The 10676-nt window shown below is 35.8% G+C and overlaps 1 non-coding gene across 1 annotated transcript; it reads right to left on the reverse strand.

Moving 5' to 3' along the window:
• Nucleotides 1–5388: 5388 nt before the first annotated feature.
• Nucleotides 5389–5495, reverse strand: LOC142173989 (small nucleolar RNA R71). Its single transcript, XR_012703359.1, has one exon. It is a non-coding gene; the product is annotated as a small nucleolar RNA R71 (small nucleolar RNA).
• Between the last annotated feature and the right edge of the window lie 5181 nt (nucleotides 5496–10676).

Raw genomic sequence — 10676 nt, forward strand, 5'->3', positions numbered from 1 at the left:
ATTCATGGGGTGGCTTAATGCCACGTGGGTGGTTATCCATTTTCAACAATAGACCACCAATTATTTTAATTAAGTGTTAATTTTTCACTAAAATTAATAATTACCCGATTATCCATATAATCAGGAATTATCTCAAATTACTTAAAATACTACTCACTTTTAATACACTTTACGTATCCTACTATAGTGGTCATGTGTTTCCTTGTATAACACTAGTCCATAAATATCAGGTATTATTGCTCGAACCGTATTTTATCCTAAATCGACAACCTTCAACTAAACTTATTTTCTTTGATTCGTTTACCCTTTATCCTTCATGGAACTTACTTATCACTTGTTATAAATATCATAAGCACTTATAACCTCAAAGATAGTCTTGTCCTCATTCTAAAGTACTACTATTACAATATAAAAATACTTAAAGTACTACTTTTACAAATTTACAATATTAAAATAATAAATCGTGGTACCATATAAAATCAATACATATACTATTATTTCGTTAAAATATCCATGTAAAAATACATATATTTTCTCAACTTTTAATTTTGCTAATCTCGTATAAAGAGTACAAATTTTCGTACGCTTAATTCTAAAAATGGTAAAAACATAACCTTCTTTTGTGAGAAAATAACTTCTATTTTTTTACAATAAAGAAAATCTTATTTATAAACTTTCTCGTATTATGTATATAATTTACCATATCCAAAAATTATAATAATGGTAACTATCTAAAATTATACTTATAAAACTTTTACTAAAATACTCCGCTTAAAAGAAACTACCACACTAACATAATATCTAACGGTATCAAGGTTGTAAACTTACAGGGTCTCATAATAATAATGTCTTAAACCCTCTATAACCTCTTAATAGACATAATCCCTTCGAACTCATGTGTATTTACTACGGCACATCCTAATGCTACGGTACGGGATGTAACAAGGAGTCATTCAACCAACATACAATAAGATTTCAGATAGCCACTACTAAAAGAGTTCATAGTCATAAAACAACAAAGGGACATGACAGATCTGGACATAGCAAGTGAGCAGGTTGTGCGATGGCTATGCTGACAAGTCTTTCACAAGAGTTTAAACTACAATGATAGACTTGCATGAACCCTTAGGTGCATATAACAGGCATGGTTTAAACCAACAAAATATTCAATTAAGATCATCAAGGCAAACAAGTCAAATGTAAGACATGTTCTGTGATGAGAATCATTTTTATTGAACCAAAACAGTGTGGTATAAGATCAAAAATATGAGGATCAATATGGCTAATGCAACAGATGTGAAATCTTAACAGGTCATTAAGAGAGGCTTAAGAGCATAACTGAATCGAGTTAGCTAAACATAGTAGTATAGCTAAAATTTAACTAATAGAGATAAATCACACATAACATCAACTTAAGACTTAGTTCAACTAATCATAAAAAAGTTCAACAGGATTTGTTCAGAAGAGTATCAACATCACAGAAGCATTTTATCTAGGTAACTTATGGGAGATAAAAATCATTAACAACATAGATCAGATAGCAGTATCAGGACAACATAATTTATCAGGAAATTATCAACTCAATAGTGGAAATGGCATATAACAAACAGAATATAACAAGTATAGTCATGTACAACTTATGTATATCATAAGCGAAAGGTGATTAACAGAAAAAAATCACAAAAAATTACACAATTACAAGATAGAGACAGGGTCAGTATACACTGACCTTCTACAGAGCAACAAACTAAGCAAGAGTCGATTGTTAGCAGTTTAGGAGTCCAAACAATCCACTCACAGAGATCGAACTCGAGCAGAAATGAAAAGAGGAAAAGAGAAATTAGGGAGAAACTACTGAAACTTAATACTTAGCAGAAAAACATAAACTTTTTTCTTATTTCAGTGTATTTGCCGATGACATTAAGTGTGTTGGTGTCTATTAGGTAGAAACATTGAATGCCCTATTTATAGTGGCATTCAAGCCACTTAGGATTTCGATGAGTTGGAACAGACAGTGGAGAGTGACGATAGGGTGGATTATGATAGTAAGCAGGTAAAATTAGAAGGAAAAGGGGAAAATAGTGTAGGATTTACCTAGTCACGAGGAGGTCGACCGTTGAAGACTTTGGTCCATATGTCAAGCCCTAATGCCCAAAGGTTACTACATTTGACCTCGGGGCAATGAATAATATTAGCGAAGCTGAAGATGATAGTCGTGCATGCTCTGATTCGACGGAACAGAGGAAGGACAGATGAAATACCAGGTTTCACCTTTAGGTCTAGGGCTTCTGGGTTAGAGATTCAAATTAGGGTAACGAAAGGGGAAAGTTCCAGGCGGGATTCACAGTTAGCAGGGACAGAAGGATGATTTGAGGTCGGATTTGTGATCTGCATAAATTTATGTAAGGTTTTAGGACTGATGGGGCTGATGGGGATGAGAGAAATGAGAGAAGAAAAGGGAATTAGGACAGTCGTTGCTGGAAAGTGATTAGGGTTTAGGGGGTCCTCTTTGGGTTAAAAGTGGGAGACGAGACCTGGGCCGTTGTATTGTTTGATCAATGACCCTGATAATTCGAGGCATAAGGATTTAATAAAATGTTTTGATTACAAAAGGAGACGGCCGTTGGATCCCTATAATTCAACGGTGGAGTTAAGGTCTCAACAAAATTAAAGAAAGGAGAAAATAGAGATTAAACACGGACCGTTGATGAATTGAATCAACGGTCCGGATCTATTTGTGTTTTCTCTGTGAGTGAGGAAGACGGGTTACTTGGCACCTTTTAATTGGCTTACAGAGGAAGCCATATATCGCCATCTTGTATAGAGAGGGTTGGTTCCGGACCGGGTCAGGCTATATTGGGTTTGTATTTTGGGCTAAATCAGCTGAAATAAAATTTAATCCATAATCATATTGAGTTTAGTTAATTAGTTGCAATTGTATCCTTTGATCTTTTAACTCCTTTAAAGATTAACTTAATTAAACTTAATTAATTATAATTAAATGTGATAGAATATAATCATTAAATATATTATAAATTACTGTAACTGATTATTTATCTGTTAAAACACTTTATTTATTAAATTATGTGGCTAAATTCGAATTAAAGTAATGAAGCGATATAATTAAAAACAAAAGGTTAATTTATTAAATTAATTGTAAGACTTGTTTATTAAAATATAAAGATCATTTAAATAATTCTAAAATAGTAGGAGTAATATAATTCATAAATATTTAATACTAAATTATTAATTCAACATTGTTAATTACTATTTCCTATTATATTTTAATAAAAATAGGTATTATTGATTATAAAATATTTTACCATATTTATTGAAAATTATTAAGCATAAATAATTTAATTTTAAAATGGATGGTCAAATTGGTCATCATAAGTACACAGTCTATTGTGATGCTTCGAGGGTTGGTCTTGGACATGTATTGGGGAAGGACGGTAAGGTGATTGCCAATGTGTCGCACCAACTGAAGCCCCACGATAAAAACTATCTGGTGCATGATTTGGAGTTATCTGCAATTGTACACATGCTCAAAACGCAAAACAAAAATCCATACTCTGAGAAAACCTCACTGTTGCGGCGCATGGGGCGCCTCGGCTGTGCAAATTCCTATTGCCTATCAGAACCAACTCTCTAGATTTCTTCGCTAATGCCCCGCATGGCGCGTCGCCCCATGCGGCGCGCCTGTGCAATTTTTACAAAGTAATTTTTCTATTTCCGCTAGGAGAAGGTAATTTCGTCTAGGCCCGACCCTACTTGGCATAAATACATCGAAAAATGTTATTGCCTAAACTTTTGACATACTTTAGACCTAAGGAAGGTAAGGAGGAGTTGGAGGAGCAAAAGCACAAGGATTTCATCATTCCTTCCTCACTCAAGACCCGAGTTTGGATTGAATTTTTGTTTTCCTATACTTTAATTTTATTTGTGATGAATTTATCCATATCTATTGAGTAGTTATCTTTAGGGTTTGATAGATTTGATGTATTGATATTTTTTTGTAGATTATAACTCTAGTTTTATGTATTGAAGCATTTTGGATGATTTAACTGTTGCATCTATATTCACCTGTTCATATAATCGAGAGAGGCATAACTTGTGATATTTTTGCATTATGTTGTCGGTTGAGTTCATTAATTCTTCTTAGTAATTGAAAGAGGCTAGTTGAATTATTGATTAAACCTAGTTAGGAGAATAATCAAAAGAGGTTTTTCAAAAGACCAATCCACTATGCATTCTTGCATATCTTCACGTGCTTAAATTGTTTCATCTTGTGAGGTTAAAACTTAATTGAGAGAAGAGTTTTTGTTGATTGTTTGAACTAATAATTGAGTGAATTCGAGAGACTCACTTGAACATTAGAAGTGAATTATCTAGAGTTAGATCCCAAACAATTATCTTGCACCTATCCTATCAAAACCCTATATTCTCCCACTGATAACTTTCTTTGCTTATCTTTGTTTCGATTGTCATTAGTCAATAGCTCTAGATTCTTAGTTAATTTTAGTTATTAATCATATAAATCTCGATTGTTGATTCTCCTGGATAGCAATCAATAGTGTTTGAAATAGTTTATATTGCTAATTCAGGAATTTTTCTTTTTTATTTTGTTTTATTTTTCCATTTTTAAGTTTGGTATTCATTGATTGTGCGCATGTTACAGGTGTAGATTGGTGCAGGACTCGAGCTTTTTCGAAAGAAGTGCTACCATACGAACCTGAGATAGAAAAACAACTTCGACAGCTGAGGAAGGAAAGAAATCTCACTAAGACATTAGAAATAATTAGGCAATCCTTACCCAAAGAACTTATGGCTGGAAATAATGAGGATAATGTAGATTTGGTTGCGAGAGAAGAAACCCAATGAAGAGTACAAGTTGCATGGGATGTTGAAGAAGCAGTTATTAGAGATGCACAAATTATCTACGAAGAAGAGAGGGGTCGTAGATTTGCTCAAAATCAAAGTTTGGGTGCAGACCAATTCGGAAATATAACTCCCATGCCTGGGAGACCACTTGGCGATTATGCTAGACCGGTTTACAATCAAGGATTGTTAAGTGTGAGACCACCTCCAAATGCAGCAAACAATTTGGAGTTAAAACAAGGGTTGCTTCAAACCCTTAAGAATTGTTGTGTCTTCAGAGGGAAGCCAAAAAACGATCCAAACACACATCTATTGGACTTCGAGGAGATTATGAACACCTTTCAATACAATGGTATGTCACAAGATATGGTGTATTTAAGGGTATTCCCCTTTCCTCTGAAATATGATATAAAGCAATGACTTCAAAGCTTGCCCATAAGTTCGATTAGAACATGGGAGGAGATGACCAATAAATTCCTTGCTAAATATTTCTCCTCAACTAAAACGGGCAAGTTTAGAAGAGAAATCCATAACTTCTTCCAGAAAGATACTAAAACGGTTTTTGAAGCATGGGAGAGGTTTAAGGAGATTGTTCTAAAGTGTCAACATAGCGGAATTGAACTCTGGATGCAACTTCGGGACTTTTGGGATGGATTGATACCGGCCTCACGTAGAACATTGAGCAATGTAGCTGGAGGCCCATTGATGAACATGACTCCAGAGGATATAGTTACAATTCTTGATGAGTTATCTGAAGATTTAAATCAATGGCCCTCTGAGAGTGCGGAAAGAAGAAGATCAACTGGTGTTCACCAGGTTGATACTAACACATCTGTGCAGGGAACTTGATACTATTTCCAAAGAGATAAGGAAGCTGACCTTAGCCTCGATACAAAGTGAGCCTCACACAGCTTATGATATATGTGGAAGAGGACACCCTACTCATGAGTGTCAAGCCTCAACTAAGGAAGTAAATGTTGTGGGAAACTACAATTTCAATGCAATGGGTAATAGGCACCCTAGTTTTTCATGGAGTTCACCTAGAGGTACTGTGAATGCTTGGCAGCAAAATAACTCTAGACCGCAGGGACAAGGAGCTCCAGCATACAACAACCCATTCAACCTGGTCTAGAGTATCTAATGAAGGCTTTCATTATCAAGACAGATGAGAGGCTGGACGTTCATGGAGCAGCTATCAAAGAATTGGGCACTAGTTTGTGAAACCTAGAGAGACAAGTAGGACAAATTACAACAATATTATCTGAGAGGGTTCCAGGCACTCTCCCTGCTGACACTGAAAAGAATCCCAAAGAAACAGTGAATGTTGTAACTCTGAGAAGTGGGCAAGTGTTGAAAGATCCCACCCTGAACTAAAAATTTGTGATACTTGAAAAAGAAAGTGGGGAGCAGCTGAAAAATGATGAGGAAAAAAAGAAGAAAGGCCCGATGAAAACTGAGAAGAAGAAGAAGAAGAAGAAGAAGAAGAAGAAGAAGAAGAAGAAGAAGAAGGAAGAAAAAGCAAAAAGGGAGGAACATGAGGAGAGCAAACATATACCTAATTTAACTTCCCCTCAAAAGATATATAGAGAAACATTAGACAAGCAATTTGAGAAATTTCTGGATATGCTGAAACAGGTTCATGTAAACTTTTCATTCACATAAGTGCTCTCACAAATGCCTTCTTATGCCAGATTCTTGAGGGAGATCTTTACAAAGAAGAGGAAAATAGAGGAGACTACAGTGGTGAAGCTCATGGAGCATTGCAGCATGATATTGCAAAATAAACTGCGACAAAAGTGTGGAGATCGAGGGAGTTTTACTATACCTTGCTCTGTAGGAATGATTCATTTTAATAAATCATTATGTGATTCTGGTGCCTCAATTAATCTAATGCCTCTATCTATTTATAAAAAACTGGAGAAGGAGATTGGAGAGATAAGGTTAGTGCCAATATCTTTGCAGCTGGCGGACCAGACAACTTTAATACCCGAGGGGGATAGTGGAAGATGTATTAGTTCGGGTGGATAAGTTTGTATTTCCTGTAGACTTTATAGTGATGAATATGGAGGAGAACAAGGAGATCCCCCTAATCCTAGGAAGACCATTCCTTGCAATGGGTAGAGCAATATTGGATATACATAAGAGAAACCTCATGCTTAGAGTGGGTGAGGAGACGGTGACTTTTGATATGAATGTAGAAAATGGGGCACAAAAAGAAAAACCAACTGCGAGTATTGAATGGAAAGTGAAGGGCTCAAAAGCGAAGGCTGCAGTGAGCGAGAAAGATAAGTGTGGGGTGTACCCCAAAAAGGCTGAGAAGAAGTTGTCGGTATGGATGTGCGCATTAGACCGAAAGAGGGGAATAGATCTCGACTTCGACTCAGACCCCGACTAGACGTTCAGGAAAGTTTTCTTTACCTTATGCTTTTTAATTGTGTGTCATGGGGACATGCCACAACTTAAAGTGTGGGGTGGGGGATATTATGTATGTATGTATGTATATTAGTTTTCTGTTTGGTAGTTGTACTAGTTAGAGATAGAGAATAATTGAAAAACAAAACCATAAAAATTGAAATAATTTTAATTTTTCACGACGATGGATATCATTTGACGGGTTTCTTGAGGGATTAAAGTCGAAAGAAAAAGATAAAATCATTTTCTTTTGTTAGGTAGTGTAATAATTCCCCCTTAGTTTTTCTTTGTATCGCGGTTCTTTTTCAAGGGTTTTGTTTGAACCGGGTGTAGTTAGTTTTTATTTTTTTCTACTGTAGGAAACTTTGTGCTGTGATTTGAATTGAAGGCAATATCTCTTGACTTTATTATACCTTGAGAATAGTGAGTGCTTTAGTTGTGATGCTTAGGCTCTGTTTTTGACTCTTGTGTAAGTACCTTAAATTGTATGATCTTAACTTTGATTAACTGCTTTGACTATAGTGTCTTGATGAGTCCGATCCTGAGTAAGTTACGTGCCATGTGTGTGTGAGGTTTTAGGTATTCTGTGCATTGCAGTCGATATCTAAAACTTGCCTAGTGTGTTTGCAAAGCAAAATAGTAGTTTTATATAGTCTTGGAAGTGATATAGGTGTTTCTTTGTTGAGCCAGATATATATTTTAACCACCTAATTGTTATGTATATTAGATAATCTCGTTGAGTCTGTAATCATGTTTCCTTGGCAACCACATTACAAGCTTTACCCTTTTGTTTTAATTGACCGTTTATTTGAACCTTGTACCTCTTACGAGCACTTGAATTTGTTATGAACTTTGTAAAAGTTAAAGTGTGGGGTGTTGGTTTGGCTTTTGAGTGGAACTATTGAAATAGGAGGAAGGTGCATTCCTTTAAACAAGTAAGAGCCACTTGAATTGAAAAATATTCTTTGATAGCAGTAACTCTTGATGTATGTATGCTTAAAGAAGTAGGAGTTGATGTATATTGATGTGAAGGTGGAGTTATGGTTTAATATAAGTGTGGGGTTTTGAACAATGAAATGTATGTATTAAAGTGCTTAGGGAGGTATAGTCACTCTTATATCTAAATGTATCCTACCCGTACTGCAACCTATATTACAACCAATTAAAGTCCTACATAATCCTTGACTGAATTTGCTCAATTAGTAGAGTAGTGCACTACGGGCAAGCCTATGGTACGCTGTTTTTGGCATATGAATGTTGTTTCTGAGAATGAGTGAATTCTTTCTATCTTGAGTTCCTAATTGTTCTTAAATTTTATTGTGTGTGGAACTACTCTCTACGGTTGTGTGAGGGAACTTGATTCACGAAGGAAAGGTAATGTCGTTGACCTCTATATTAGAGTAAGTGAGCGGGTTGTGAAAATTGCGTGGTGCTTTTGAGTCAAATCTTGAGGCGAGGATGTTACGTTAGAGTGCTAAATCTGTTTTAATTATTCTCGGTGTGACAAGTTAGGAGAGTTGTTTAAAAAGGTCGTGTCAATATGAAGTGTAGTTTGATTGTTCGAGGACGAGCAATGGTTTAAGTGTGGGGTGTTGATGGTAGGCTATAATCTCATATTTTATTCGCTTATTGCACTCTAATTTACTGTACTTTATTTGTGTTTGAGCTTTAATTGATAGTGTTTTGCACTTTTTGTGTGTTTTATGCCTTGTAGGAGTCATTCCGAGCTATGTAGATATCATAGAATGAATTTGAGTGATTTGGAGCTTTGAAGTCTGAGTAAAATCTCAGGGGATTAAGCCGGAAATGTGTTCGGGGGTCGAGGACCATGTTTGGATGTCAAAACGCAAGAAAAATCCGTACTCTGAGAAAACCTAACTGTTGCGGTGCGTGGGGCGCCGCGGCTGTGCAAATTCTTGTTTCATATCAGAACCAACTCTCTAGATTTCCCCACTAATGCCCCGCATGGCACGTTGCCCCATGCGGCGCGCTTGTGCAATTTTTACAGAGTAAGTTTCCTATTTCGGTTAGGAGAAGGTGATTTCATCTGGGCCCGACCCTACTTTGTATAAATACACAGGAAAACTTTATTTCCTGAATGTTTGACATACTTTAGACCTAAGGAAGATAAGGAAGAGTTGGAGGAGCAAAAGCACAAGGATTTCATCATTCCTTCTCAAGACCCGAGTTTAGATTGAATTTATGTTTTCCTATAATTTAATTTTATATGGGATGAATTTCTCCATATCTATGGAGTAGTTCTCTTTAGGGTTTGATAGATTTGGTGTATTGATATTTGTTTGTGGATTATAACTCAAGTTTCATGTATTGAAGCGTTTTTGGATGATTTAACTGTTGCATCTATATTCATTTGTTCATGTAATCGAGAGAGGAATAACTTGTGATATCTTTGCATTATATTGTTGGTTGAGTTCATTAATTCTTCTTAGTAATCGTAAGAGGCTAGTTGAATTATTGATGAAACATAGTTAGGAGAATAATCGAAAGAGGTTTACCTAAAGACCAATCCACTACGCATTCTTGCATATCTTCACGTGCTTAAATTGGTTCATCTTGTGAGGTTAAAACTTAATCGAGAGAGGAGTTTTTTCTAAACGTTTGAACTAATAATTGAATGAATTCGAGAGACTCGCTTGAACATTAGAAGTGAATTTTCTAGAGTTATATCTCAAACAATTATCTTGCACCTATCTTATCAAACCCCTATATTCTCCCACTGATAACTTGCTTTGCTTATCTTTGTTTCGATTGTCATTAGTCAATAGCTCTAGATTCTTAGTTACTATTAGTTATTAATCATATAAATCTCGATTGTTGATTCTCCTGGATAGCAATCAAGCTAGAAACTACGAATATACTGTTTAACTCCAATCCCTGTGAATACGATATTTTACTATACTATCTTTGACTAGCGAGCATAATTTAAGTGTGTGTTTCGAGCTCGTCAAATTTTGGCGCTGTTGCCGGGGATTGACAATCAATAGTGTTTAAAATAGTTTGTAGTGCTAATTCAGGATTTTTTCTTTTTTATTTTATTTTATTTTTCTTCTTTACGTTTGTTGTCCGTTGACTATGCGCATGTTACAGGTGCAGATTGGTGCATGACTCGAGCTTCTGCAAAATAAGTTCTACCATACGAGCCAGAGATAGAAAAACAACAGCGACAGCTGAGGATGGAAAGAAATCTCACTGAAACGTAAGAAAAGGTTGGGCAATCCTCAACCAAAAAACTTATGGATAGAAACGGTGAGGATAATGTAGATTTGGCTACAAGAGAAGCAGCCCAACAACGAGAACAAGCTGCACGGGATGCTGAAGAAGTAGCTATTAGAGATGCACAGATTATCTATGAAGAAGAGAGGGGT

Source organism: Nicotiana tabacum, chromosome 2 (assembly GCF_000715075.1).
Source record: "Nicotiana tabacum cultivar K326 chromosome 2, ASM71507v2, whole genome shotgun sequence".
NCBI classification, from domain to species: Eukaryota; Viridiplantae; Streptophyta; class Magnoliopsida; order Solanales; family Solanaceae; genus Nicotiana; species Nicotiana tabacum.